The sequence below is a fragment of the Patagioenas fasciata genome, chromosome 19, assembly GCF_037038585.1.
Source record: "Patagioenas fasciata isolate bPatFas1 chromosome 19, bPatFas1.hap1, whole genome shotgun sequence".
NCBI classification, from domain to species: domain Eukaryota; kingdom Metazoa; phylum Chordata; class Aves; order Columbiformes; family Columbidae; genus Patagioenas; species Patagioenas fasciata.
The window spans coordinates 4,547,651-4,575,321 of record NC_092538.1 but is presented as its reverse complement, the minus strand read 5'-3'; the positions used below and the strand labels follow the sequence as shown (position 1 = coordinate 4,575,321).

At 42.9% G+C, this 27,671-nt stretch overlaps 2 long non-coding RNA genes across 2 annotated transcripts; both read right to left on the bottom strand.

Annotated features, from left to right (window-relative positions):
- Positions 1-244: 244 nt before the first annotated feature.
- LOC139829464 (uncharacterized) lies at positions 245-6,442 on the bottom strand. Its single transcript, XR_011741935.1, has 3 exons — positions 6,374-6,442; positions 3,937-4,753; positions 245-2,102 (listed from the first exon to the last, which is right to left on the bottom strand). It is a non-coding gene; the product is annotated as an uncharacterized lncRNA (long non-coding RNA).
- Positions 6,443-7,656: 1,214 nt separating this feature from the next.
- On the bottom strand, positions 7,657-26,699 carry LOC139829479 (uncharacterized). The gene is made up of 3 exons (XR_011741955.1): positions 26,530-26,699; positions 22,931-23,030; positions 7,657-7,765 (listed from the first exon to the last, which is right to left on the bottom strand). It is a non-coding gene; the product is annotated as an uncharacterized lncRNA (long non-coding RNA).
- Positions 26,700-27,671: the final 972 nt, after the last annotated feature.

The following is a 27,671-nucleotide window of genomic DNA, read 5'->3' as shown; positions in this document are numbered from 1 at the left end:
TGATCCTTCCCCTGTACTCTGCATTGGGGAGGCCACACCTGGAGTATTGTGTTCAGTTCTGGGCCCCTCAGCTCAGGAAAGAGATTGAAGTGCTGGAGCGGGTCCAGAGAAGAGCAACAAGACTGGGGAAGGGACTTGAACACAAGAGCTATGGGGAGAGGCTGAGGGAGCTGGGCTTGTTCAGTCTGGAGCAGAGGAGGCTCAGAGGTGAGCTCAGCACTCTCTAGAACGACCTGAAGGGCAGTTCTAGCCAGGGGGGATTGGGCTCTTCTCCCAGGCAGTCAGCAATAGGACAAGGGGGCATGGGCTTCAACTCTGCCAGGGGAAATTGAGGCTGGAGATTAGAAAGCAATTCTGTGCAGAGAGAGTGGTCAGCATTGGAATGGCTGCCCAGGGAGGTGCTGGACTCACCGGCCCTGGAGGCTTTTAAACTGAGATTGGACATGGCACTTAGTGCCATGATCTGGTCAATGGACTGGAGTTGGACTTGATGATATCTGAGGTTTTTTCCAACGCAGTCCATTCTGTGATTTACTGGGCCTGCACACAGAAACAGCTTTGCAGCTTGATGGCAACATCTTCCACTGTCCAAACAGTCCTGTGAGGCTTCTGGCACTCAAATCCCAAAAAGTGGTTTATTTGGAAAAGGAATCAACACTGAGATGTTCTTCCTGAATACCCCTGCACTGTTGTTCTTCCAAGAAAAAGGGGACAGGAGAATGTAGGTGTCGGTTTGGTAAAACAAGCACCTAATTAAACAGATAATTATTTGTGCACTGCGGAAAAACAAAAAATCCCACTAAAAACAAACAGTGCAAGAAGTCAATCAGATGCCTCCTGAGCTGCTGTGCGGTAACACAAAATGCAACTCACCAACTCAGCCGTAAGTTTGACTTATGTTTTGTCAAAGTCAAGCCCCATTTGGAAAAATTTTACAAAACAAAAGCAAACCAGTGGTCACAGGACTTCACAGAAATCTTCATTTCTTCACTTTTATTGCCGATGATTATTTGCAAGAAAACAAAAGCAAACCCGGTCCAGAAGCAGAGATCACAAAGAAGCAAATGTCTCTTTCTGGTTTTCTGCCACCCTTCTTTGTGCTGTGATTATTACCCATATTGTGGCTTCAAGAACAAGAAATTTAGAACAACTGTTAATACAGAACTCGGCACTCTCCCTGCGAGGCTATAAAGTGCTGGACTCCTGCCCGATCTTTCTCGTTACCATTTAACCTTTTCCCACACAGGAACTGCACCTACATTAACTGAGGAAAGCACTTCCCTTTCTGTATAATGAATTAATATTTTTCAGCCTTCGCTTGCAAAGCGTTTGGACCAACTGAAATGTGCAGACAAAAGTGAAAGTGCCCTGAGAAATGGTAATTGTGATGTAACGTAATCTGCCCCGCTGCAGGGCCGGCTGCTGCCCGGGGACGCTCAGCACGGGTTATTTCTCCTGAAGCGCTGAGCTCAACTTGAGGCTCCGAGCTCCCGCCTGTTGCCATCTTGCAGCAAGAGCAACGTTGCTGAACCACAGCCAGAGGCACTTGGTCCCTCTGAGCCTCGAGTGTAGCATCTCGCAGGGAGGTCATGACAAGACAGCAAGAAATATCTCCAGAAGAGTTAAGCCAGGATTCAGATACAAAGGCCATATCCTAGACTAAACCAATTCTTACCACTGGAAAACTTACACAAGCTTTGATGCACATAAGCTCTTTCAGACCTGAAACAGAAGTAGCAGACATGAAATGTGCACTATTGCTCTCCAGATGTAGTTATTTCTGAAGCGTGCTGCTCTGTTTCAGAACCCAAGCAGGCTTACCTGGCTTTGCATATCAGCCAGTCTAGTGAAAGATGCAGCCTCTACTGGGTACTTGTCTTAGTGCAACTTCATCACCAAAACGGTTACATGGGTTCTCTGACCACGACAGAGGTCCCTGCAGAGTTTCAGGATGCTGAAAAGCATGAAAACTTCTTTTCCGCCCTCCTCTCCATGCCCATCACAAGACTTTACCCGGTTTGCTACCAGGCCTGGCTGAGCATGACTTGGTCTGATGTCTCTGCCAAATCTTCCTGGGTAGAACATCCCAACAGATCAAGATTCTGAGTAAAAGCAAAAGAAGCAATAAAGATAAATTATACCATAGCCTTTGACACTGTTTAAATTGTCTAGACATGATACAAAAGTGACAGCCAGATTTAGAATTAATTGTTTAGATTTGAAAATGCCTTTTAACCAAGGTTTAGAACCATGAACATCAGTTTGAACACATTGCTATCTAAATCCACGTGTACTGTTTGCAATTGGAAGATCAACCTCATTTTAACAAAGACCATATTAAGAAAAAAACAAACAAACAAAAAGGCCCCCAAAAACAGAAATATAAAAAAGTTGTGAAGCATCTGACAGCTGGGTCAGGACTTTGGTGACCAGAGACTGTGAAATCCTCAGCCGGAGCTGTTGAGAGGACATCACTTAGCAGAGCTGTCTTGTGTCAGTGTCTGAATCTGCAGCCAGTTGACCTTCTGGAACAGAATCATTTTAATAGCATTCTGGCCTTATAACGCTGTAAACTATATTGCGAATACATACATCAGTCCTGGGTAAGAAGCTTAATAATAAATTAGTTAATTTTTTTCCTTTAGCCAAAAGGCAGTGCAAGCCATAGCTTTATTTACAAAAGGTTAAACATTCCTTTAATTGGATTGCTGGCATTTAAGTGTGCAGCAGAATATCCTTCAGCAGTGTCCCTTTTATTTGTGACTGGAGAAATGCCTAGAGAAATGCCAAGGGAAGATTTCTTTTTAATAAAAAAGAGAAGCTTAAGATCCCTTTGGAGGCTTATGTTATATCTCAAAACTACCATGAACTAATGAATTTAATCTAAAAGGTCCCCAACCACAGGACTGAAGAGCAATTGCAACACTGGCGTAGCTTGACCAAGCTGACTTTGTGTGTTCTAGCAGTTGTATCTTTGTGCTTACATTCTGCTATGAATACAAACACACACATCTAACATTTTTAGTCATTTAAAAGATACTTCTAAATGAGAAATATGGTTGCCCTACAGCATCCCAAAGACACTTCAAAGAATCATTCGTGTCAGAGACTTGCGCAGAAGGAAAATCCACAGCCCTTCCTCCCATGATTTGGTGCTTTGGAAAGAATTACACACCAAAAATTGTACTACCTGGAGGAAAACCAGCCCCGTGTTGGCTCATACTGGGGTACCAGTTCTGTGTGGTGCTGGACGCCGAGTGCACACAGCACTGCCCGGCTGGGTTATCAGCTCACAGTCATTATCCACACAGTATGGAAGTCCCCTGGGAGAGAGGTTAATGCACCCTCTGCCTCCCTAGGAAGCAGGGTGGGGATTTATGAGGAAAGAAAATACGGTCTATAAAGTACATAAAGGAACTTTAAATAGAGGTATGGGTTTCATTACTGGAGCGTGTTACTGGATGGACAAAATTAAAAACAGCCTCTAGAAAGTGGATTATGTTTAACTTTCCATTTGGGGGAAAAGAAAAACGATTTCAAACACAGCCTCAATTAAGTGGGCAAGTTAAAGTATGATGCCAGGTTTGCAACGACACAGTAAGTGACTAACATGTAAGTTATCATCCATCAGGTACCTCTACTTCAACATCTCATCTTCCTTTCTAAATGTGGTAATTAGAACACTGCCTTAACACTACGATGGATGCGAGAGCCAGAATCTACCTATTTGACTAATACCTTGGAGAGTATGTACAAGTCTCTAATGCCCATGCAATGGTTGAGCTCCAAGAGCTCCAGCTAAAGAGCCATGAGAAGGGGCAGCGCTGGAGAACGTGAGCAAGGAAAATCCTGCCCCAAGACCCCCCGCATACCTACAGCCTGAGCTATCAAAACAAAGAACAGCAGCAGTTCGGGGCACACCAGCTCTTTTCTCACCTCGTACCCGTGTTCCCAACAAGCACCAAATAATCCAGGGGAAACTTCCCTATCTTCAAGACTTCCAATGTTGCTCCACTGATAGAGTCACAGCTCCCAGTGCTCACCTGTGACATTTAATGAACAAGTGATTATTCTGCCTTTCTGGTGGAAGAGGAAGGATGGAGAAATAACTATGAATACTCCAACAATCCAGAAACCAGAAGGCATATCAAAGGAGTCCACAATTGCATTAAAGGAATTGTTCTTGATTTTCAAGTCACTAATACACTTTTCAGAAATTTGCAGTTAGTAACTCTGAACTTTCCAATTGTGTCTTCATACCTGGAGAGAGGAAGTCTCACCAGTCCCAAGAATATCAAGATGCACCAGAGACCTTCGAACAGAGCTGCTGGCACTCAGACCTTCTTGGAGTGGAAGAACCCAAATTCAAATGAACCCTTCACATTCACGTTCCTATTTCATCACAGTGCTGCTTGAAAAGATCATCCAGAGAAAGGGGAAAAAAATCAATTTTAAAAAATTTGGAATGGTGTCCTGCTCCAAAATGTCAATTGTTTTTAATCATGGATACAGTATTTAAAACTACTCAAGACAAAGGTAAAATGTCTCATTTAAGGTTAGGAAAAGCATTCATTCAGCCTCCAAACCATTTTTTTCCCCTTAATTATTTTGTTTCCTCAATCACTCTAAATCAACTCTTCTGGTCTGATCTGGGATGACAATGAATCTGTAACAAGACACTTATTTGTTCAGGTTTTATCCGCCTGTCCAGCTGTAATTCCATGTTCGGCTCATGGCAGTGGCAGCTTCCTTCCTGGGGGACAAAGTTGGGGAGGGGAGGAAGAAAAACAGAAGAAAGAGAAATAAAATCCAATATCAGCTTCAGTTTCTTCTATTCTGTAGCCACGTATTTGTCCTTTGAGCCACGATTATGTGACTCCAGTCACCAGACTCTGTACTGAATTTTTACATTTAATGAGGTTGCAGACTGCTGCTTTTCACTATTATCCTTAATCAAGTTTTATTGATTACTGGGCCACAGCATCAACGGAGAGAACATTACAAACAAATGGAAAAGCTGCCCAGAAGCTACTGGTAAGCTTTTTGTGTTGGAGAAAAAAAGCACCCAGTGTCAAAAAATAATGTCATTACCGCTCCCATTCAATGCTGTGCACTCCCCGACGATCCCGCACTATTGGAACCCTGTAATCCTGACCCTCCCTCGCTGAAAATCCGCCTGATGTGGAGAGACCGAACGTGCGTGTCTGCAGAGACCAGAGGCAGGAGGAAGCTCATTTGCAATTTTACGTGGGCAATTAAAACCCACATTATCTTACCCAGCCTCTCTGCGCCCCGACAGCAGGGAACCTGCCGAGGGCTGACGGAAAGCTGGGGAAACACGAGGGTTATTTATCTTGCAGTTTATCTATAACCAACATGTAGGAGTTAATGGCATAGAAACCACCTGGCCATAGGTAACATGCTTGCAGAAAACTATAGGGGATTAAATTAAAATGTATTTAGCATCCTACATTAAATTCCATGGGTTAAACCAGTTAAATTATAACTCCTTTGTGAACAGCAGCGTATCTACTGTCAAAGTAGTATTAGAAAAGAAAATAAGAGAATTGGGGAATTTAAAGTACACAATATACTTGTGCCTGAGGGACTGAGCTAATTAAAAAAATCTCTGCTAGTTCTTTAATGTTCATTATTCTTGAGAACGGCTGTTTTTAGGCAGGCAGGGTGACAGCGCTGGCCCACACTGACACCTGCATTTCCACGATCAGTGTTGTGAAAGGAAACGAGTTTGTTTGCAAGCCAGGGTCTCACTAAACACGGCACCCTGTTCAGACACAGGCTCTATCTCATCACACCCTCTTCCAACTCTTCCCATTCTTTTGTAGATAGAAATCACTATTTCCCAAAAGAGTCTGAAGTACCCAAAGAGTTACTGCTGCTCTGCCTCTACCACTTTCAACTCTTTTCTTTATTGGCAAGGGTTACTTGTGCTATGGGATATTCTGTGCCTTACAAAAACATCCTTCAAAGAAAGCATGGTTGAACTCTTAATTTCTTGATCATAAAATTCCCCACTGTATTGCATAAGATTAATGACTGTTTTCTATGAAGAACAAACACATAACAAAGGGTTGTCTGCACGGAGTAGAGAAAAAACTTCCTTAATTTCACTTAATTGATGTCTCTCTTTTGCCATGAAGGAAACAGATCTCTCCCTCTGCACCTAAATGCAGCGACACAATTAATAGTCAAGAAAAGGAAAACATAGCTCTGAATTTCGCCTTCATGCAATTACAGTGATCTAAAAAGGATGATCACATGTGTGCAGGTCAGAATGACCAATCACTGCAGGAGACAAAGTTTAAACAAATAAACCAAAACCTCCACAACATTAAGTGGATGTTAAACGTACCAAAAATCAGTGTTATTATCTTGATTATTTCATCCACTTCTATCCCCTTTCTTAAGCTTCTGGTTGTTCTGAAGAAAAGAAAAAGCTTTTATTATGTACTGCTCACAGATTGCAGGCGCTACGTGTTCCTTCCTACACCACGGTGGGGTGGTGACGCTCCCCACGGAGAATGGGGTGAGGAGAACTGCCTGACACTGTCCCACGCTCCACACAGCAGCTCAAGCGGACCTGCCCAGCCCAGTTTAACCTACAGCTGCACCCCACCATCAACCTGAGCGACCGGCCAGCATGGAGCCCTGTGTGTATCCTCTGTGTATCCTGCGCACAGCCCCCAGCCCAGACCCATCAGCATCAGCCCACAGCCACACACGCTTCCTCCGCTGTGTAGATGGGCTCAGAAGTCTGAGGCGGCAGCAGATTGCGTGCGGTTTGGACACCGCTGCAGTCTGCAAAGGTCTTGTCCTAGATGTGAATGTCTAGTAATGACCAACCAGCACTGCAAAGAGCTTCTTCCTCACGCTTCTGCACTACCTGCTGCTCCAGGGCCCAATCCTTTCCTCGAGCTCCCGGCTGTTCCCGCAGTGCAAGTGATACCTCTGAGTTTCATTAAACAGGGGACATGTTTTAGCTGGCCACATTAGAGAGATAGCAAGACAGCTAATCAGGAACGGGCTGTGACTGTTTCCCAGCTGGTACACGCTCAGCACTAGATTATTTTGTTACATTTCTCTGCCCTTTGTTACTCTTTGTTCGGAGATGGTGGGATGGAATTTACCATATCTTTAAACTGTCATTTAGTGACACAGCTGCAATGCTCATGTGCTTATCTTCTGGTCTGCAGCTTTTTTTTCCTGCTTTGTTTTCCCTACAACGTACATGTATTAGTAGCTTTCTCTTGATTTTGCTTTTTTAATGTGTGCATTAATTCCTAAATTACAATGTGTCATATCCTTTCAACTGCTCATAAATGTCTTTGTAACTATGGTATTTTACAGCAATTTATCTGTGGAGATTACAAACAAAATTATCAGCTAAAACCAGAATGATTAGTAAACCAAGATAAATGCCGTAAATTAATCATGATTTCATACATTGTACCAAGGCTTTAAATTTTCATGTTAATAGAGCAGATGCAAATTGTCGAGGTGAAAAGAGTTGCAGCAATTTTAACTACACAAAATATCAGGCTTTAAACATAAACACAACACATTGGAATTTTTTGCTAACCTTTCAGCCACACGTAACTTCACACAATAATGAATAATTCTTTAGCAGATACTTGCCAAATCCCCACCCATCAGTTCTTCTGTCAGTTCCTGTTCTTTGACGTTTGGGTTGATGTTGAGGCCACACTAATGACACACGCGCTGCCACTGCTTCCTCTGGTTACATCTGAAAGAATGAAACTCACATGTCTGCGAGCCTTGTTGGGACAGAACACAGCGGCCCTTCCAAGTTTATGCAGCATTTGACACAAGGGACTGTTCCTCATTTAGGAAAAGGGCCTTAGATGAAAAGAGAACATTTTCTTCTGCAAAATAATGGAGGGAAATATTTTAATATTAAAAGTAAAAGTGTACCATGACACCCTCTAACACGAAACACACATATTCCTCCCATGGCCAAATACAGAAACACACACACTCTCACCCCACATTTTAAATTATACAGCATTGGTTCAGCTAGATAGAAAATGTGCAGGGTTACTCCCAGACAAAGATTAATCTTTCCTTGATATATTCAATACTTCACATGCTCCACATTATCTGGTGAGTATATATGCCTTGCCTTCAAGAATGTGATGTACTATGCCATACATCATCGTCTAATTTATTGAGTGCGCCTCTGCAGCTTGCGCTGCGCATCCTGCCCGGGGTCAGGACCACGTGCCAATCTCCAGCGCTGCTGCTTCCAGAGCAGGGGCACGATCAGCATCAGGCTGAACCAGAAACAATCCGTGACACTCACTCCAAGCCAGATGCTGGGAAAAGTGTTCAGTAGCAGGAGCCACTGGAACAAGCCAAGCGCCTCAATTCCACGTGCTCAGACCCGGGCAACCCAAACACAGACCCTCCTGGGTTTGTTTTACAGCATGAAAAAACAGCTGTGGCAGTTGAGTTTTCCATTTGCCACACTCATTTGCTTATATTACAGCCGTCTTTTAAAGATGAGACAGAAAGATGACACTGACTCACCCAAATCAGCTTAATCTGCAGGGAATTTTCCACAGAAATGGAGCAGAACGTGCGTGTTGTTCCTACACCGGGTCCTCTCGAGACACCTGCTGTGCCCAGCACCACCCGGTATGGGAGCTGCAGGCCAAGAGGTGCCAATAGCATCTGTGCTTAGAAATGGGAAGAGGGAAAACGAACAGGTCTAAATACAAATTTCTTCCACATGCAGTTCAGTCTGTTATATGGAATGCCTGGAGTAGGGCCTGCAGTTCTTTGCTATAACCACAAAACATTTTGCCTTGGGTCATACAATGGACACAACAAATAACGGTGTGATTAAGACCGACTCCATGCACACCTCCTTCTTCAGTGTGTGTATGAGCATTGCTGTCTACAGCTGCACTTAAATGGAAGCATGTTGCATAAATATTGATACGTGCTGTGATTAATATTGCTATTTATATTAGCAATGAATTGGGTTCACATAAAAATAATTAGCACAGCATGCCTGGGTATTATTTGCTCCTAATTATATCACAGTTCATTTTGCCAACAGCAATGTGTCACCAAGTCAATAACAACCAATGATTAATACATAGAATGTATTACCTTAAAATAATATCCGGTGTAACTCCCTGTGTTACGAGAGAATACTATTAGGACGTCCCCAGATAATTGTTTCAGGTGAGTTCCTGACTAGAGTCACTAATAACACCATAAATTGCAAAAGCAAGGATAACAAAAGGTGTTACTCAGTGGTTTTGTTTGTTCATTTTCTTGCTTTTGTTCTTTTTTCCATTATTGCCTTTCGTATGTTGAGATTCAAGGGTGACTGAGGGCACAAAAATATCAGCTCTACCCCTCTGTAACTTGTCACCCCTGGCAGTCGGTGTCACTCAAACGTCCCCCACTAAGGAGCAACAAGAGCCCCTCGTCTCACTCCCCCGAGTTCTAGACACACACTTAGAAAACACCTCGCAGAACAGACGGACTCGGGCAATTACGTCCCAGTCACACCACGCCGGCAGCAGCAGAAATATAACAAACATGTAATAAACCCAGCCAACAAAATCCTCCCTAGCGTCCGCCTCCCGCATCTGCCCGGCCTCACTCATCTCCCAGCTCCCTTGGGCGACTCATTTAACCAAGCGCTTTGCCATCTGGAAAGCTGGGCCGCCGCGGTGCTCGCGGGCTACCAGAGACTGTGTTTACTGGAGTTTGTGAAGAAAACTGAGATTTTGGGGACTAAATGAGTTGTCGTGGGCTCTATTCTGCAAGATGCTGGCTCTGGCCTGGATCCAGCAAAGCACTCTAGCACGCAATTACCCCTTAAAAATGTACAGCAACTTTTCCACTAACTGTATCACAGAAAATATATTCAAATCAGCTTAAAAAATAGCTCAGATGAGACAGGGCAATTTAATACAAGTACTGATTCCAAGGGACAAGAAAAATGGTTTTATGTTGTTCTCAAGTCTTCTCACTTTTGGCTTCCAATAGCACCTGCAACATTTAAACAGATGAAAGTGGCCACGTGTCAAAGTTGGAACTTCGAAGGATAAAGATTCACAGATCATTTTAAGACAGCAAACACAAACTTCTCTCAGCTCATCACTTACTATTCAAGACAAACTTGGATGTAAGTTAATACTTCTTGCCAATATCAGTCAAACACACAGCCAGCTAACGAATACTAAATATCCCGCTGTATATTGCACACCCATAAATCATCCCGGGCAGGACGAACTCCACTAGCTCTGCAGTGCGCTACTGCCCTCCTGTGTAACCAACATTCCTAACAGGAATCCCACAGCTGAGAAATGCTCTTGGTTTTCATTCTCACAGAGCTAGTGGAGTGTCACATAAAATAACCTGGTTCCCTGCAGTTCAAAAACCAAATGAAAAAAATCAGGTGAATATTCCAGCACAGGGATGTCTGACTTTTTCTTGACCTGTTAATGAGAGGACAGTGCTGGTCCTTCTCATTTAGACCATAACAACTTCATACATCTTGGACAGACATTTGTAACAACGTTGTTGCAGCACAGAAAACAATGGATCTTGAGACGTTTGGGGTGAGAGTCTTATCTAGGTACAAAAATAATCAAAACTTGCATGTTTTTAGTACATTAACTGAAGTGCTTTTGGAAAATTTATCTGAGACTGCTACTCTCAACACTTTATGAAGGGCAGGACTCTCTGGAAAAAAATGAGCTGTTAAACGTGATGGTGAGCATTGTGTAGCCCAGCAGAGCTCTAGAAGAGCCTCAGTGATGGGTACAAATACCCAACGGGAGAGAAAACATCCAGCTCACTACAGACACGGCAGAAACTCTGAGCTCTGATCGAGCCCTGTGTAGCAAAGGTTTGTTTCCAAGCAGAAAACAAAACCAGTTTCCTGTCCTGCCAGACTTAGCAGCTGCTGCTCGCTCAGTGCTCTCTGTCTGCAGATTCAGCAAAAAGTCAAAACCCAGACAAAGTCCAGGATTCAAACAAACTTCAAGGAAAAAACCAACCAGGTCAATGGTATCATCTCATATTCTCCATTCAGACCACGGGGGAAGGTCTCCAGCAGTTGCTATAAACGAGCGCGTCAGTGTCAGCACTCAGAGCGAGTCCCCCGAGCTGGGCCTCTGCAAATACTGCAATAACTATTGCATCTGGACTTAATACTGTACAAATTTATGTTGCAGCTATTTTGCAGGAGAGCGTAGAGTGCAAACCCTTGACAAGTTACAGTAGAGATGGCTGTTTGGCTCTCTGCTCCCCAGCACCTTCCCAAGTCACTTAACTCAGTACAGATCAAAAGAAGCAGAGCTTGGGCCCAGCCTCGTGTGTCCTACTGCTCATGCCAAAGGCACAAAAGATATGGAACACAGGTACACTTTACAGCTCCAGCACAGAATCTCATCTTCTGGCCAGCACTAACCTTAGCTGGGTAGCAACTCAGATGGCAATGAGCTTCTCTGTATTCCCATTTCACTCCTAGACTCTATCTTTCAAGATTGATTAACCCACTGATTGCAAGATTAATTTCCCAACGAAAAGTACAGACCTAGAGAGTGTCAAAGTGATACTGAAGACTGTCACAGCTGCCAGATAGGAGGAGCTGCACGACGAAGCCTGATGAATCACAGCAGAACGTTACAGGGTACTCGGCCCACCGACTCCATCATTCAGACACACGTACAGCAGGACAGACAGATGACACATGGTTACCCACAGAACTCTATTAATACATACAGGTTTATGAAAATATGCAGCCTAAGCTTTCTCAGGTTTGGTTTTGTTTTTTTTTAAATAAGATATTTTCCACTAACAAAACTGATTTTTAAGTATGGAGCAGTCATTTGCCAGGTTTTCAAAGCCATCTGTTTTCAAAGCCTACCTTCCTTGTTGTTTACCACAGGCTGTCTGTCTGTTTTAACAACCTCCACTGGGATTTCACGTACCTCATTATGCAAAATCACTACTTATGCATTCACTCCAGCACTTGTCTAACTAATCTGCACTCATAACACCTTCCGTAGAAGATGCAGTATCCCTCTTCAGAGGCTGCAGATCAAAAACAATAGTAGCTGGTGTCATAGCAAGACAAAACACAGCCTCCTGTGTATTCCTGTTGTGATACAGGCCTAATCCAAGACGGCTTGGAGCTGCTCAAGTATAATAAAAAAACACCATATCACAAGAGATTCTGTAACACATGCAAGATAAAAAGCATGTATTTTTAATGTTGAAATTTATGCTTTTCTTCGTCAGGAGGATTCTAAGCATTTTAGTCTCCCAGTCCTCATCCCTGGCAATCCGAGGAGCGCCCTCATCCTCCTTGGAAGTTCCTCACAACCTTCTCTTCAGTTCATCCCATGCACCACATGCTTTTCTTGCTAGTTCTCCATCTGTACCAGGCAGCTCTGGCACCTGACAGAGCTTGAGCTGCTGTTCGCAGCCTCTGTGCCTCCCACCAGATCCATGTCCAACATCAGCGGCTCATTGACAACACCAGCCCTTCCGGACCGCGCTGGTCTGTGTGTCCAGGTCTGTTTGGCCACGCTCTAACCGCACATCGCCGAGACCATCCATCACGTTAAGAGCTTGCTGGGGGATGCTTTGATTCACGCATTATTAACACAATAGACTATAATGTCTGGTACCGTTATGGCTGTCTCTGTCACAGAACATCCTCAGGTAGGTTAAAACCAACGGGAAAAAAGAAGAGAGGAAAATAAATCCTCTTTATTGGGAAATCAGAGTCACTGTGTACAGCGTTCTCCAAATACTTTTTTCAAGAAATCAGATTTTATTAACATTATTTTCTTAAAAATAATTTAATAGCTCATCTTCCTTGGAAAATACAGCTACTATCTCTAGTTCTCTGTATATTGCAAAATTTGAGAGCTAAAAGTAAATGTAAAGCTTGCCATTTTTACATTTTCAAAACATCACATGTTTTACCATGATGTTGTTATGGCAAGATTTAACTCTAAAATTCAAATAGACAATGTGACTTGAAGTGCTGTTTATTTCATATGGAGAAGCAAGGGCAATTCTTGTTGAGCAAAGCCCATGAGATTGAAGCCAGCAGCAGAAAAAAGTAACATTTCATGGTTATGATTTTCCAGAAAAAATAAAATACATTGGTCCTATAAAAGAATTTTCATCTACGAAAATGAAAGCAGTTTCTGAGTGAGGTAAGCATCACATCACTATCGCAATTTCACACATGAGAAAACAAGAGATTGGAAATAAAATGACGGGGTGGAACTTTCCAAAATCTGGATGCGTGGTTCTGGCTGCCCTTGTACCACATGAAAACACCGCAGCCCCGCACCCTGCTGCCCTCAGCTCCGTCACCTACAGGGATGCTCCTGCATCGGGGTGCCCAACGCTCCCGGGGTCACTCTTCCTGCACAGCACAGCAGCAGCAACGCCTCCCAGCAGCAGGGCGCCCAGGTGGGAGCCTCGCTGCATGAGGTGACAAAGGGGACGCACAGAGAAGCTGCCCAACTGGACAGTCATGGGCAGCAAAACGGGGAGAAAACAAGAGCTTGTTGGAGGTGATTTTACCTAAAACTGCATCCAGCAGCGCCCTGACAGCATCGCCACAAATCTGTCAGCACCTCGTAGCAGCCTTGGTCGCTGAAATCGCAACGGCCTTTTGTGGAGCAATTGCTCCTGGCACGAGGCTCCAGCCGAGAACTGCCTGAGACGTCCATGCTCGTATCGCACAGCACGACAGAAATGTATGTGTATTTCTGTTTGTCTTTGGTTTTTTAGACACAAACCAAAAATCATCCTATTCACTCACTTTTGCAAAACATTTTACGGTTAAATATGCTTTTATTTATAACACCCTTTACATCAGGAAAGACTGAATTTATATACCTGTGTTAGAATTTTAGATTCTATGCAAGAGAAAAAAATTCACCTAAACCTATTATTTGGAAACATTAATTAAGTCTGTATACACCTGCATTATACATCTCCAGTACAGCATAAATTACTGTTTCTTTTCCCTGCCTGTGTTCTACTTGGCTGGTCTGTTGTTCTCCCCATGCGTGTTCACCAAGTACTTGTATTTCCCCAGGTAAACACCTCTTACTGCTGGTTGATACCACTCTGCCAGCACAGATGTTCACGGTAACAGTGCTAAATGCCTGATCTGCCTCGTACACACATGAAACGTGTCAGGGCCATCACCAGGATTAAACACTGTCACGCACGAACATCAGTAGACGGCAGGTAGGGATCAGGATTATGTTGAGGTAGGCACTGGATAAATCCAGAATAAAGAGCAGGCCTTGCACAAAGTTGTCCAAATGATTTATATGAATGCCAGCTACAAATAGGATCAGATTAACTTTCAGCTTCGGTAAATACTAGTTTCACTGGAACCAAATCCTCTGCTAGGAATAGCAGTTCAGCTGTCCCAGGCACAGCACAACCGCAGCACTTAACAACAGGGCTTGGGTGCCCCCAGGGCAAAGCCCCTTCAGCTGACATCACAGGTCAGGTCACCAGCACAAACATGTTAAATGCTTGTATTTAAACTAATGCACTCTTGTCCGGGACAGTTCCATTCTTCACTGCACAGCTGGTGTTCAAAACAGCACAAAGCAGCAGAAACCATCTTAGTCCTGTTCTTAAATATTCCCCTTTAGCTCATGATGTAATTTAGAAAACTGCTAGAATGAGAATCAGAACTGCATTAAACACACATACAGTGGAAGTCAAGCTGCTGGAGACAAACACTATATAAACCAAACATCCCGTAAGAAAATGAAATCTGCGGTGTCGGGATCCTCAGCCCAGTGCTGTCAGAGGCCAGGTCCTGCTCCTCCCGTTCCACTCACACTTGTGCTGAATGAGGAAAGGTGCCACTCAGCATACCAGCAGTGCCAGAACCGACCCATTCTGAGCAGAAAGTGGCCAGAGGAGGGAGGAGCATCCCTCAAATGTACTGTTGGTGCTACTGCAATAGAATTTATTCTTTTCTTAAGGGTTTACTGTGAGATTGTTGTCAATGTCTATCGAACAAGCACTCACTCCTCATTTCCTCTTTGACCTCTCAAGCACTCCTCATTCCAATATTTAAGCACCACACTAAAACAAAATATCAAATGGTCCAAACTATCGCACAGAAGATAGATACAAATATCTGTCCTTTTGCTTCTAATGAAGCTTGAAATTAACACCATTTTTCTCTTTCCTCAGCATTTTTCAGAGACTTTAAATTCTTCAGGACAAGGGCCACTTCTTCCTCCAAGGTCTGAACGGTGTGAGGCAAAGAGATGGGTCTTGGCTACTGTGGAGATGAGTGGAGGAGACACACAGACTGCTTACAAAATAGTGCCACAGAGTACACAAGAGATATTTAATATATGCTCATACATGGCAAGATAGTTCTCTGCAGTTTTTAACCATTTTCGAGCAGGGTAATCTTCAGTATAGTACTTTAAAAATCTTCATTAAATACACAAGTGGTAAATATTAAGCTATAAAATGCAGTTTCTGAGCAAGCTCCAAGAGTCAAGATTACAGATGAGCCTTAGAATTAAGTCTGACAGCAACTGTTGGAGAGAAACCAGAAAAAAAACATTTTGCTTATGTGTGGTTTTCTCTTTGAGGCTCTTTTGGCTCCCATGACCACAAGGCCTAAGAACAACCCAAACCGACTCTGTACATCCTCACGCTCAGCTAGGAGAGCTTCCACTACTTTTCTGCAAATTGAAAGACTAATAAAATTATGCTCTACTATGCTGATCCAACCTACAGCGACACCGCAATACCGCTGCTCGAGGTGTCTGCAAAACACAGGAGATGAGGGATTTCTCCAGACCTTTAATGCACGTAGGGAGCTCAAATCCCACTGAACATCAGGATTTGTGCTCTCAAGTCAGAGAACTTGTTTTAGCTACAGCCCAAGAAGGTGGCCAGAGCCTCCTCTGCTCCTATTTCTCGCAGCCAACCTCAGCAATAGGATGTGAGCAAGAGAGACAGCTTACCCTGTTCCACTCCCTGCCTGGTTGGGGCCACGCTTTTAAAAACTCCAGGACCTACATCCAAAAGCTTAGGATCCAATCTACATCTGTTAAGTCAATATGTTCAAATAAACGACTTAAAAAAAAAATCAGTATTCAGCAATCTTTCATCCCCGGAAAAGTCTAAAAGCAGAGACAGTGCTCCCTGATTTCTCTTTGCACAGGGTGATACACAAAATACCCTGCGATGTAGGTTATTCAGAGACAAGGTAGCAGCACCAGTAGAAGCGTTTGTGATGCACCAGATACACCTTGTGGCAAAGGGGTGCAGCTCTTTGATGTGCTTGTTTTTAATACCAAGAAGCACTAGAGTTTGCTAAAAGCCCTTCAGAGCCTTTTTGGTGTCAGAAACCTGGCAACAGTATGGAACCTGTGACGTGTTTATCTTGAAATCTTGACATCATAGGAATTTATTAGACAGACAGATGAGGGTTTGGATTAATGCTTTTGCCCCAGTTTAGTTCTAGAATTAAGTCGTCTGAAACTGCCAGCATTACTATGATTGCTTTATTGTGTAGTTTAAATTTGGATTTTGCAGCAAAGCTGCAGAGAATTTAATTGACTCCTTTTATAGCTTAACTCTCAGCTACAACATCAATATTAGAAGAGGAAATGTCATTTCTAATTTAGCTTAATTTTTAAAGAACATGTTTCTGTAACCTTTGCTATGTACTATCTTTTCATTTTAATTGAAAAACATCTCTTTTAAGTGCTAAAGTAGGCTAATATGAAAGCTGATATTCAGTTAACCCATATTTTCAAAGTAAACAAGCCCTTTTTCGCATAAATGGAGGCCATCAGTCAGCTTTGGTCTAATTCCTCTGAACTCAAAAATATTACCCCAGAAGGGAAGTAACCAGACAACATTTGATGCAGATTTGAAGCGGGATGTTTGCGCAGGCAAAGCCAGTTGCTGTCACCAGGAACGCAGCACCAGTGCACGGATATCTCCCCATTCTGGGGACAGTGTGGGCAGATTTATGATTTTCAAAACGCCCACGTTCTACCCTGGGATTCGAAGCTATACGTTAGCTGACTTCCATTAAAATATTTAAGCTTGGGTTTTAAATCACGCTAGCAGTTCAAGCTCCAATTCCTGCTTCTAGGGCTCTGGTCCCATGTGAATACGTAACGCACCATGGCAAAGAACAGAGAAGCAAAATCAGAACATATGTGGTTTTAAAAGGCATATTGCAACCATTTTAAACCCAACTCTCTCTTCTCGAAACACTAAAGAAGGGAGAAAACTTCTGATTCTACAGCTTCACTGGACTCCATCCAGAGCACTAAGCCCAGGAATTCAAACCATGAATACTGTCCTTTTTTAAAGCCTAAGCTTCTTGTTAAGCTTGATTTCTCCGAGCTCTATCCTTTGAGTTAAGATGGCAACCTTAAAACAGATATTTAATGAACATAGCATGAAGTTCACATTAAGTTTTGATGAAAAAATACCAGCCTAACCTTTTCTATGCTTTTGCAATTACTGCCTCTCTCAGCTCCACTTTTCTCTCCTTTATTAACAACCGCCTTTAAATAAGGTAACCATAGCAATGCTTTTCAACCTTGATGCCTTTTGTTTAGTTTGCTTGAAGATGAAGTCACAACATAATTTTCATCAACAACTCTTATGACAAACCTAATTTCAAGCTTAAGACATTATTTCAAGCAAAGTATGAGAAAGGGGGGGGTTCCATGGAAAATAATAATTTACCTTTAGCTTTAAAGAAACAGAATGTATCGTGTCTGTTAGTACAATGCTCTTACCTCAACATTGGAGCTGATTGGAATACTCCTCAGCTTTTATCAGTCTGCTGACGTACACAGACAGTGAATCAGAGTGGGAACTGGAATTCTGTTTAGCTCCTTAGTGTCTGTGACAGGACAGAGCTCACAGGGCCACAAAACACAAGTCAGCAAAAACAAGCATTAAAGGTCACTACATCCTGGCACAAAGACTAGAGGGGTCAAAGGATTTTACTGTGCATTTAATTGGCTTTGAGAAAAATGCAAAGACCTCTAGCAGTAACTACATTACATCAAAAAAATCAATTCAGGTGAATTTTTTCAGGAAGGGCATAAGGTGGGTCACATATTAACTCTCCATCCACATGGCTCCCTGTGCCACACAGAATCCGAGAGGTTTGAGGGAGTCTTGGTCCTGGTTACATATCCGTACTCTTTACCAGTCCAATATGAGGCATTCAGTGTCTGTAACAGCAATCTTGCTTTAAAAATTGCATTTCCAACATAAATTTTGACCAAAATTATGCTTAACATTCTGCCCTATGTAGTGTACTGCACAGCTCAGATGTGCTTGATATTTCCACCAAGAATATTTTGGATTAAAATATAAGAGATGAAATGCCATCAAGGGAAAAAACAACTTGTAACAAAACAAATCTTTGTTTCACTTGAAAACACCTCGCTGGTTAGCGCCAAACTAAAGGTTACCACAGGAACATATAAACATTCTTCAGTCTTTGGATTCCCGAGGTGGTATCAGTCCCACCACACAGCCCTTGTGGGTCTCAGACCCGTCCTACACAAACCAACCATCACTTCAGGTCTGGGGCACTTCACAAACTGGACTCCAGCCTAATTCTACTGACCATAGTGCAGAAATGTCTTTAACAGGGGCAGGAATGTTACTTTGAACTCTTTGTCTCCCACACAGGGTGTGTTGTTAGGTCATACAAGCGCCTACACTCAGCTCTAACTGAAGCCATTGTCTTTGTGAATGGTTCATGTACATAAAAACCATAAAGGTGATCAAATGCACACGGACCAGGACCTGAGATTCATCTGTAATGTTGGTTGTGTCCCCAAAAAAAATTAAAGAGGCATTACTTCCAGTATTGATGTTGGAAAGATGAACCCGCTATGTGTTTTAAAACTCTTTTCACCTGAAATTATCAATACTATCACATTATCATTCAGAGCCAATCTTCCTAAAAGAGACTTTACTGACCTCTACCAGATCCCCACACAGCTGTTCTCTTATCCTTCAAGCCACAGGATTGTTCTACACACTCAGAGGCCTCCTCTCTAATCAGATTACTCATCACAATAATCTGAAATCCACTGAAAGTACCAGCTATGTACAGGCTTCGGATGGGAGCACCACACTGGCAGCAAAACCTGTGGGACGTATCTGACAATCTGGACGAAATTTCCTTGTAGCTTTTCAAAGGGAAGGGAGCTCCAGTGGCTCTTTCCACAGGGGTTTGTTTCTCACTGTTCCTAGTAAGATGCTTTCTACTGTGTAGGCTGAACAAAAGACTTTGCTAGGACAACTTGCTCTTGCCAGTGAGACCTCAGGGTTTCATCACAGTACAGGACTGTTCACAATACATATGGGATGCTGCTACATTTTGTAATTGCATGCAAAACACAGAACCTGGAAACTGCAACATCTTTGTTTTGCCTTTGCCCTGCTTTTCTCTTGTATGTCACATTTTAACCTCCAAGCAAAAAGGCTAACTACATTTAATACTGCCAGTTCCCCAGGATTGTATTTTTCTTTTAATAAATCAGATTTTCTGCTGTTAGAGTCCATTTCTCTCATCTCCCTCCCTCTGGCAACTGCGAGTGGAAAGCTGAGCCACCAAAGCTGGTTTCCTTCGGCAAAGCTCGGCGCCAGCCGCTGTTCCAGCAGCACGTACCTGCTCACAGCGTGCACATTCAGCCCCTCCAAATGTTCTCTCTCCCTCCAAGGTGACAGCTTTGGACAACCACCCTCTTACCATAATCAAACCCCCAAAAGCTTTCTGCTGCCGCCACAGAAATCTAATCAACTCAAAGGTATGAGCTCTCAGCAAACAACTGAATCTACATGCTACTTCCCTGTGGGAAGCAGCTTCCCACCAGCTCTTTTTCCCCTTTACCTTCTGTTGAAAAATCTTGAGAATCCTGCTTATGCCATGCGGCCGTTTGTATCTTGCCTCTCTCTCACTGGTCAAAATCTGGTTTCCTATAAAGAACCATAGGGATGAAAGGAAAAATAAACCAGTCAAACTGTGGAACTCAGCTCTGCTCCTCCTCTGCCACTCTGGAGAAGCTCAGTAGCACTTCTGCAGAGGTGGATGATGAGCACCTGCATGAATCCTCCAGGTCCCCATTTTGCATCTCTTGCAAGGCTGAGGGAAAACAAAACAAAGCAAAAGCCATGGCATGTCCCTGAAAATAACACAGATAGCACAGAACGCCTGCAAAGGGCATCAGCAGCTGAGATGGCCTGAGGCCACCATCTGGATTTTGGCTTTCACGGTGCTGCTGCACAGGGGCCTGAACACTTTGCCTTTTACCGGAGACAGCGGGACAGAAACCTCTCAGTTTGCCAGTCCTGACAACGTCTGGCATTTCCCTCAAACCACCTGCACTTGGATGTTCAGAAACCAAGCTAAGGAAAACAATACCTTCATTTGCAGTATTGTTCAGAGCAAATCATCTCAAGATTAAATATTTTTTAAAAAGAAAACCCAGACTCCTACACAACCTTTGTGGATTAAGCCTCGGCTGAAGGGAAGGAAGGAGTGCAAGCCCTGACTTGTACTTCTGATCAAAAAGAAGCCAAAACACAATGCCCAGCACTCTCGGGACCACCAGAAGAAACTCAGAGGAGTGTTTTGTGTCCAAGGCGAAGAATTTGGAGGGTATTTTTCTCATGGTTCCCACCAAATGAGGCTGTGAGACAAACAAAAGGCACCTACCGTCACATGCAGCCCACCCACTGGGCACAGACCACCAACCATGTGCTCCTAACCAAGGCATCTTCTTCACCTGAAACACACGGTATCTCACCTCATGCCAGACTGAAAACCTTTTACTATTCTTGGGTTCCAAACGATTTAATATAATTTTCTCTAATCTAGATTTCAAGTGTGGGGAGGGAAATCTCACTTCCCATAATAAGGTATACGCTTATTCATATATTTTAATAGGACAACAATGAAAACATTAATTAAGACCAAGCTTCCAACAATTTACACTTTAATTTGTGTAGGTGCACTGTGATGCTCATTACCTGTCCTGTTTTTATTATGTCCTTTTTCCCCACAGCAGATTACCCAGATATTTCCCAGAGATTAAAGAGAGATATAGAGCATGTACTACACATGGTGAGTAACAGTACAGTGAGACTAAAATTAAAACATGCATATCTGGATCAACATTTTGACTTCCCGGTTAAGCTCACCTTAATCAGCGTGCAACAAGCACCTTGTCTTATATTCCAGGGCTTTAAAACAGCAGAGACTTATGCTGTGTCTCAAGTTGATTTACATATACATAATATTTTATTTACTTTAGAAAATGAGTATTTTGCTCTATTTAACACTATAGGGGGTCACGTAGTTTTTAATTAATTTACTGTTTTGGCTTTTTTAATGTCAAGAAAACAAATGGAGCAATATAAAAATAACAACAAACCAGTTAACACGGGGATCTATAATGTACACCATAAAAGGAGCACTTTCAAAGCACTTGCAAAGTTCCAGCCACGATTCCCATTAACTGTAATGAGCACTGGCCAGATAAACTCACACATGTTGCTTTCAAGATTTATACTAAATTGGCCTCATCTTTGTTAGCACTAAAGGAATACTGCTGCTACACAATACAAAAGAGAAATCTTTCAATTTGCCCCCCGCAATTTTCTTCATTATCCGCAGAATTTTCCTGTAGCCAGAGTACAGATTCATAATCTTTCCAATTTTACAGATAGTTAAAAATATTAACTATAGCACAACAGTCAATCTGTGCAGAATACAGTGCTAAAATGCTCCTTTGTTTCAAAGACGGGCCCAGCTCGTTGTGCTCTGAAGCACATCAAAGGCCTGAACAATTGGAACAGCACAGGCAGAAAGCTGCTGCTGTAGAAGCCAATCCAGATTACCTTGCCAAATCTTTAATTGCTACGCATGTACATTTGGCTTGATCTTGTGCAGCTTTGAAGTAAAGATATTAGCTTCAATTAATCTCAAAATGACCTCAAGTTAAAGGCTTTGGGTAGAAAAAAAAAAAGGTAAAACAGAAAGTGGCGCAGGAACGATGTGAACTGCCTGTCCTTTCATTTGCTTCTTTTTCCCCCCTTCCTCATATTGGCTGTTGAAGAACAGGATTTAGCATTCACGGGCGATGCTAAACAGACCCTGCAAACAAAGGCTCTTCTCTACTCACCGAGAGAGTGGAGCCTCGATCTGTGAGAGCAGGTGACCCCCACCAGCACCCCAGACCTGCTCAGTTCTCTGTTGCTGTAAGAGCCGCTCGCCTGGAGCTTGGGTGACAAGTGGATTCCTAACGCCCCTAAGTGGATGCAAACAATGCAATGTGAACAACTGTAAGTCATGAAGATGAAATCCATGGACCCGTGATCCAAACCTGTTTCTTCAGCTCCAGTGTTTTCTGAATAAAGATGGATTTGCTGGTGTTACAGGAGCGAACCAGTGACCAAAGGGAGCAAAGGGTTCTGCTGCCATCGGTGCTACTAAAAGCTCGTCACGGTCTTTCTATCTATCATTTCACCCACTAAGTTCAATGCTTCCAAAACTTTTAGTTTCAGGGTTTTACGGAAACACCACATCGCTATTTGTACCCACATGCCCATACTGAAAAACCTATAATACTAATTTGCCGAACACTAGGAAAAACCCTACCAACTCACCAGAAATGCTAAGGTCTGCAACAACATTTCTGTACCAAACTGAGTCGGACATTGAAACTGTAAGCATGTGCTCTTTGACAACGTGCAAATGTTACATCTTTCAAAAGTTAAACCAAATAAAGCCCCAATCCAAAACACTGGAAAGAAACAATTCTTGGATGCTTTTTGTTTCTGCTCTCACCACATGCACAGCTCAAGCTCCTGGTTCTGCCCCTCAGTTCAACATCTCCTGTGCCTGAGAGCTGGAGAACAGCACGTGCTCATATTCTTCTGGATGGCACCTGCACAAGAAAAACAAGTATTTTAAGACAAGTAGTAAAAGTGAACACGTCTGAGACTTCCCCTCACCATACTGTGTCCCCAGCAATGCGAAAGGCAAATTCCTTGTGCACCAACTGCAAACAACGTCGTCCTCGTGCGTTCCAGCTACCACAGCAGTTGCAAGATTAATTGCCTACTGAAGCTTTCTGCTGCTTTTCCTGCACGCATTTCCCGTCGTTGGAGTTTTTTTTTGTTTTCTAATGTGATGACATTTTTGTGTTATTCCTTCTGACACATCAGATGCAAACGCTACTGAACCAGACTAATATTTCATAGTTTCCTCCAAATCAAAAGACTGCTGAACTACTTAGAGTTATCTCTGTGTCAGCACATTCCCTCGAGGGCAACATTGTCTTTTTCCCTTGTCAGTTAATTTGTTCATTGCAATACAAGTTTATTGAAAGCACTCCGAGTCTTAATTAGTGCTCCTTAGTTGCCATTTCCCATAGCTGCTGTGTCTCAGTATCAAATGCTGTGGAGCAGAATTAAGAAGAAATATCATTCTTGCATGGCTTAAACGTGATGTAAGCAACATACATGCAACTGACTTTACACCCTGAAAATAAGCTATTTACACCTTCAAAAAAACCCAAACGTCCTTGCAAGTGTACATGAATAGAAATACCCATTTCTTAAAAAGTCTCCACAAGGCCGAGCACATTTCAATTTATTAACACAGAGAGAGGAAGAGTCTTATCTTGCGTCACTGAGATCTGTCAATTATTGCAACAGACAACTACGTCTTACAGCTTCCTACACGACTCATGATAAAAGCACATACCTACATTGCCATTGACTCGCCTACCAGCAAACTGTTCCAAAACTTTTACTCTAAACTGCACTAAGTGCTAGAAACCTTTTCCTAAAGAAGTATAAATCTACATTTGTCAATGTATGTACTATGACACTTCAGCTTTTGCCCCCTTCTGCAGCCTTCTCAGCTCACACACCACAGACAATGACCCCGTCTCACTCCCCACTCTGCAAAGCAGAATAAGCCCAGAAGTCAAGCTCCCTGATTCTCCCAGTACTATGTCCTGTAGCTGTTCCTGTATTAATTAATTTTTCTTTAATACAGGTGACCAGACTTGAGCACAGTATTCCAGACAGTCTCACACAACAGCACCAGAGGCACCATGGTTGTACTATCCATGATTTGCTGGACACACTGCAGAATTAATTGTTCTGGTCCTCCTCTTCAAACACTTCCAAATTACAAGACCCACCTTATAAATGAAATCCTTATTACTAGCCCCTAATCACTCACTTGAATTTTATACTAATGTATTTTCTAGCCTATTATTTCAGTCCCTAAGACCACGCTCTGCTTCCAGTGTGATGTCGTGTTCTTTGGTCCTGGGTGACGAAGCTTCTCAACATGACATTATCAGTAAGTCATGTTAGTAATTTCTAATTCATCCCTATTGCAATGACAGTCAGTCACGCAGTATTTTGAGGGGCATTCCAGCTTTATCTCCTCATAGCCCAATATCTCCCTTAACATTACAAAACGAGCTCCTCTGCCTGCATCATCTTGAACAGCAGAAGAAACCTCATCCTGAGCAGAGTGGGGGCAGCTTTACGCTCCCCTTGGGTTTGCTTTAGTAAACACAGAATTTGGGTTATGTGGCTTAGTTTACAAGACAACATGTTTCCTGAGATTTGTGAAGTGTTCTGCATATACAGTTATGCCATTCCCATTAATTTTAATATGTTGCTGAGGAAATGCACAGTTTACCAATCACATCATCATCAAAATCCTTCTTTCCCCAAGCACAAATTTAGTAAATCATACCTGTAATTTAATTCTTAATCAAGAGGCCCTTGAGTCTGACTCCTGAGACTCACTTTAAGGATTTTGTTATGCAGAGTATGAAAATGAAGCAGAAATTCTAGACTTGATCTGCTCTGGGTTCACGCCCTTGTCTTCTCCTTTTCCACCACTATGAATCCAACAGAAAACACTATCTGGTATTCATGTTCCAGTTGTTTAAGAAATGAATTTTCAATGGAAAATTTTGGCTACAATAAGGATGCAAACAGCATAAATCGTTCCAAGGCTGAGCAAGCTCCTTGTTCTAATGTTCTGTGCCCAGAATTCAAAACAGGGTTTTGAAACAAATCTTGCCTTGCCGTTGAAAACAAGAGATGACGGTTATGCCTGGGCAAGCTAAGTGTGTGAGGTTTATTTGAAAAACAAACAAGAAGCCAAAACTGCAACTTTTTTAGACCAAAAATCGCAGTGAAGTTTGTGAACTACACTCACCTATTTTTAAAAGGATGATTAATTCAGTTGGTCAACACATAAATGAAATATTTTCCTTATTCAATCCAAAACTATACCGTACTGAAAAAGAAATATATGTGCATTTACTTACACTTAGAGGGTGAGGTAGGAATTTAGCTGAAAAGAAACCAAACTATTTCTTTCTCCCCCAAGATTTCTTTCCACAATTTGGGGGGGTGGGAAGAAAAAAGCCTCCAGATTAGTGGAAAACAGACAGTATCTCACTGTAGAAACCTCTCCAAGAACTGTAAAGGCTCAACTTTATGATACTTGTATCTACAGAGAGCATTTCCCAACCTGAGGTGGCCCCCACTCTCTGTCATAACAGGTGGTAGGTGAGAAGCATGTGCCAAACTGGTCCCTATGGAAAGTGTCCAGAGGAAATCCTGGTAAGTCCTGTTTGATGAAACAGCTTGGTGTGAAGGAATCGGCCCTCGAGTACTAATGCCAAAGCTTTCTGCACCGTGACACAAGATGTTCTTAGGCCTGATACAAAAACCAAAATCCTCATGATACAATTACACAGTAAAGGCCGTGCTTTGCTAACAGTCCCAGAAAGGGGAACAATCAGCATGGTAAAGGAACTCATTTCCATCATTTGAAGACTCATATGGAAAATGTAAAGCAATAAGCATGGAAGTGTGTGTTTCGTACACATACAATGCTATTGACACTTACATGTGTGACAGCACGACACTGCAAGCACATTTAGGGCTAAAAATGTTCTGCCACAAGCCTAGATTGGGTCACATCTTTTACCAGGAACACGAGCCTTTGGGTAACTAACCGAGGATGGAACCTATTTAGGTTTGGTGTTTCCTTAATTTGAAAACGATGCACCAAAATAAATGAAAAAAGAAGGCAAGATGTCCTCTTGAACAAGTATTTTATCTCAGTAAGCAACTTATTTTGTATAAGGATTTTCAATAAATGATTAAAGAGAAAACATTTTGCTTTCCAGATTGGCAAAGATGTTGGAAACAGTCGCACATAAATAACCTTTCCAAGTGGCAACATGAGTAAAAGTCTAATCAGTATCCTAGCTGTGTGAAGTGCAAAGTGAACATGTTAATACAATCAATAATCCCAGGGTAAAGAGATGATGACTATGCAGCAAGACTCAGTGGGATATAGATTTGAGGTTACAAGTCAACAAAGATGTAATAACTCACCCCAGCTGCAGGATATTCCTTGGAGGTCAACTTGCAAGCTCATTCACCACCCAGGGATATTCTCAGGTGCAGATCAAAACCACTGAAGGATGATTCTCCGCACGAGTGTGCTCTGGATGTGCCACAGGACAGAGAGCAGAAAATCCAGTCACGGAGCCTGAGTCACGTGGATTCCTGGGCACAATTATAAGCAAATAATGGGATACAACACCAACACGATGAGCAACTCAAGCATTGCCCAGCGAGGTGTGCTGCTCTAACCCCACGACCACCTTCACTCATCAGTGACCACGCTAACGTGAGAAGCCCACACGTTATCCTCCTTATTCACCCATGGACTCAACCAGGACCTGGCACATACCTTCCATATAAGATTCAACAGCATCTGCAACCAAACTTTGTGAAGCATCAGTCTGGCACATTTGATTTCACATTCTATTGCTCCTTCGAGTGACACAGCAATCAAATCTCCTAAAACTTTTGCCAAAATTTGTGAAAAACTTCCAGATATTTGTGGAGCTTTCAGTTCTTGCTACACAGGTGCAAAGCTTTTGCATTTAAGACTCTGCAGGGCTGCTGTCTGTGCCAGAATGAGGAATAACTACCCCTGAAGACACGTAAAACCACTGCTGACTGCACACAGCTGAGCACAGCGGATACTCAGCAACACAGCTCTGTTCTTATGGTAAAACCATGTATTGCATTTTACCGTATGTTAAGTCTCTCTAGAGTCCGGACAGAGCTGGAATCTTGTCTGGTTTGCACAGCATCGGTCAAATTGTTAACCGAGTTTTGCAGGGCAACCTTCATTGCGCTCTGCACACCTGCGTGTTTTGCTGTCCCGTGCTCCCCCGGCCATTGCTCAGCAGCTGCTGCTGACTCGGAGCTGTTTGAGCCTCAGCTCCTGCAGAGCCCCTTCCCAGCAGCTCTGACCAAAGTGTCTGCCCAGGCACGAGTGCAAGGGCTCGATCACCCCATGTCTGTGCACCTGTCCAGACACGGGGAGACCCTGCACGCCAGCCACGGTTCATAGCTGGAGCAGAGTTCTTTCTCTTCCCCAGCTCCCCTCCAATAATCTTTCTCTCCCTAAGATGAACACAACTGGTGGGCACCAATTAAATTGCATACGGAGTACATCAATT